The following is a 3,905-nucleotide window of genomic DNA, read 5'->3' on the forward strand; positions in this document are numbered from 1 at the left end:
CAATATATAGAAATAAAATAATATAAAAAAACTAAATAAATTCTTTTTTCTTCTATTTATAATAGTATAAAAATTTAAAATTTATTTGAGTTAATTTTTAACTTAGTTGAACTCAAATTAGCAAAATAGGTTAATTTAGTTACAATTTTCATAATTTACAAATATCTATTCTTTTAGAATTATTCAACCCTTACCCAATTTACCTTTTATTTAAATTTACTCAAAATTTATTATAAAACGATTTCATTTATGTTCAAATACCACAATCAAATTTTGCTAAATTTAAATTTAAATTATTAATTTGGATATTAAAAAAATTTATAAATACAAAATAAAATTAGACAAATTTTACAATTATACTTAACTCTATCAACCATTTAATCTTTAATCCAGAAAATTTCAACTTAAAAAATGTAACTTGAAATATTAAACAAAAAAAACATAAAAAATAAATAAAAAATTGAAATGGTGGAGTAGCTTAGATTTTACAGTTGTAATAAGAGTTTTGTTATGCCTAAATTAAACAAGTGAGAACGAAGAATTTTTTTTATAATCATTACTAACTCCATATCTCCCATATTCATTATTTTAAAAGAAAAAATTAAATCAATCTATTTTGCTAATTTAAATTTAGCTCAAGTTAAAAACTAAGTTAAATAAATTTAAACGTTTTGTACTATTATAAATAAAAGAAAAAATTTTATTTAGTCTTTTTATATTATTTTATTTCAACATAATGCAAGTTATTCATTTAAAATTGATTTTAGTTATGAAATTTTTTTCAAAAATTTTTTTATAAAAGAAGAATTCAATTTTAATTTTTGCCAAAAAAAAGTAATGTACATATTTTAAAATCAAATAATCAAGTAAGAAAAATTTATATATATTTTTTAACACCATAAATCTTTTACACTTAAAAATTTGGCTTATTAATCATCTACTTAAAGATTTGTATTTTTAAAATTTTTTTCAATTTAGTTCTCTAACATTTCAATTTTGTTCAATTTGGTTCATGTATTATATATTTTTATTCAATTTAATCCTTATAACGTTACATAAATTTTTGATCTGTCATATGGCACTGACATGTCATCATATCAATGCAACGTGGCACTACCACATCATCACATCGGTGCCACAGGACATGCCACATCATCATGTGGCTGCTATGTCAACAAAATGCTGATGTTATCCTTTAATGATAAAATTAAATACCGTTAAAGGGAAGGAATAAATTATTTCAATTTTGAGTAAAATGATTAAATTGAACAAACTGTATGAATGTAGAGACTTGGTGGGTATTTTGACTAATCTTGCGCAAGTAGTGCTAAAAGTGCTGGTCTCATCTCTGGTTACTGTAGAAGAAAGAAAAGAAAGAAAAAGAAAAAAAAGAAATTAAAAAATTATATTAAAGTTTTAATTATAAGTCAATAATAACTATAGTAAATTATTGAAATATTAATATTTCAAATTAAAAAATAAATTAAAGTTTTAATTATAAATTTCTAATATTTTAAACAAATTATAAATTTTTAATATTTTAATATTTAAAAATTTTAAAAATAGAAAAAAATTAAATAAAAAATAAATTATCATATTAAAATTTTAATTAAAAATTATTAATATTTTAATAAATTATAAAAATAAATATTTCAATTAAAAAGGATAAATTATAATAAAAAAATATTTATATCTTTTTTATCACTTAATATTTTTTATTTTAAATAAATTTTAAATTATTAATATTTTAATATTTAAAAATTTAAAAATAGTGAAAAATTTATATAAAAAATAAATGATCATATTGAACCTGTAATTAAAAATTATTAATATTTTAATAAAATAATAAAAATGATGTTTCAAAAAAACATAAATTATAATAAAAATGTATTTATATCTTTTTTATCACTTAATATTTTTTTATTTTAAATAAATTATAAATTATTAATATTTTTATATTTAAAAATTAAAAAATGGAGAAAAATTAAATAAAAATAAATGATCATGTTAATATTTTTATTATAAATTATTAACATTTTAATATATAAAAAAATAATATTTCAAATTAAAAAACATAAATTATAATAAAATTTTATATATTTTTATCACTTAATCTTTTGTTCTGTCAAAGCTATTTTTACTATCTAAATATTAAAATAATATCAAAATGATAATTTTATACCATAAATCAAATTATGTCATAACTATTTTTACCTTATTTTTATTTTCACGAAATATTTATTCCATTTCTCTTTCATTATGCAAATTATGTCACCGGCTCATGTTTCCAACCCAAATTATGTCACGGATCCATGTTTTCAACATAAAAAACATACCTGATAAATAATGAAAGGTCCATATTTATATTTCCAAAACTCACCCCATTAGCTAATTGTGTAACACTCTTATTGCACTGACTCTTTACCCATAAACTCTCATGAAAGTCCTGCATCATTGAAGATTCAATTCTACTATGATGCCACTTGTCATGAACCTACATTTCTAATTTAAAAGATATACTTAATAAGTGATAAAAGATCCATATATATATATTCCCAAGACCCATTACATTTCTTATTGATGTGGAATATCTATAGCAAATTAAATGTGTTATTAGTTATAATTGTTATAATAATATAAAGGGTAAAATACACTAATACCTTAAAGTTTTAACCATAATTACATGTAGGTTTACTAAATTTCAAAATGAACACTAAACCCCAAATTGAGTAAACAATGTTAATATTAAACATAAAATATCTAAAATACCTTTTATTTCCACTCATTTTTTTTCTCAAGTCAACTGGCAAGTTCCTTTACATTGATCAGCCACCCATCTCCTTAGGCTCCCCTTGGGGAGCACTAGATCGTGGTGCTCTTAGATCCATGCAATCTAGTCGGATCTGGTGCTATTTGGATAGATTCGACCGTGGGGTAGTCAACCGACAAAAGGGTTATTTTTTTTCAAAAAATTATAATTTGGTCTTTTTTAAAATTAATGAGGGTAAAATTATCTTTTTAATAGTACCATGTCATCAAATTAATGAAAATATGAATGATTGACTAATGGCTAGATTTATATGTCTAATAAAAAATATTATTTTGAGATAGAGTGTTTATTTTGAAAATTGATTGACCTGTGTGTAATTATGATCAAAAGTTGAAGGGTTTATTTATTTTAACCTAATATAAATGTGGTCTTTTTTTTTTGAATGAAACATAAATGTGGTCTTGTCCTTCATTTTTATTGTTCTCCCTTTTAATTTTTGGAGAAATATAGATATATAACTAATAAATTAGACTTTGTATTGAATAAGTATATACTTTTAATCGAAAGTAATAAAGAGGTCAAATTTGGAATCTTGCCCAGTTTAACCTTGTATTCAAAAGAGTAAAACTTTTACTGCAATTATTTTAAAGTGAATTATAGCTTAACTAAATCATTAATTTTTATGTTTTAAGTTTTTCATCTTTATTTTATTAGATAGATATTTTTTGAATGACATGCTTGTAATATAATAGAAAATTTATTAGGTTTAATTGAAATATATATATTATATTCATTTTTATTTATAATACTTGATAAATATTTTTTTTGTGTTAAATTTGATAAAAATTTAGTTCATGCTTAAATTACAGATAAAATATTCTTAATTCAAAGTTAACCTAACCAGGCTCACATATATCTTCAAAAAGAATTTGAATTATGAAAAAACAGAATATCGGAACTTTTTCACTTTTGATAGTTTAATTTTAACAGAATAGTTTATTCTTTATTTATTCTGAATTTTGCAACTTTTTTTTCGTATTCAAATTATTTTTCAAATAATACCTTTGGCATTTTTTATCGTTGAAAATCGTCACTTAACCGTTTAAAAAAACAAATATATTAAAAAGAAAGGAAA

General features: G+C 20.3%; 1 non-coding gene across 1 annotated transcript; it reads right to left on the bottom strand.

The window, feature by feature from the left end:
• Positions 1 to 473: 473 nt before the first annotated feature.
• LOC148760998 (small nucleolar RNA snoR8a) lies at positions 474 to 566 on the bottom strand. The gene has a single exon (XR_016028725.1). It is a non-coding gene; the product is annotated as a small nucleolar RNA snoR8a (small nucleolar RNA).
• Between the last annotated feature and the right edge of the window lie 3,339 nt (positions 567 to 3,905).

This window comes from Theobroma cacao, chromosome 9, assembly GCF_053813885.1.
Source record: "Theobroma cacao isolate CCN51 chromosome 9, ASM5381388v1, whole genome shotgun sequence".
In the NCBI taxonomy this organism is placed as follows: Eukaryota; Viridiplantae; Streptophyta; class Magnoliopsida; order Malvales; family Malvaceae; genus Theobroma; species Theobroma cacao.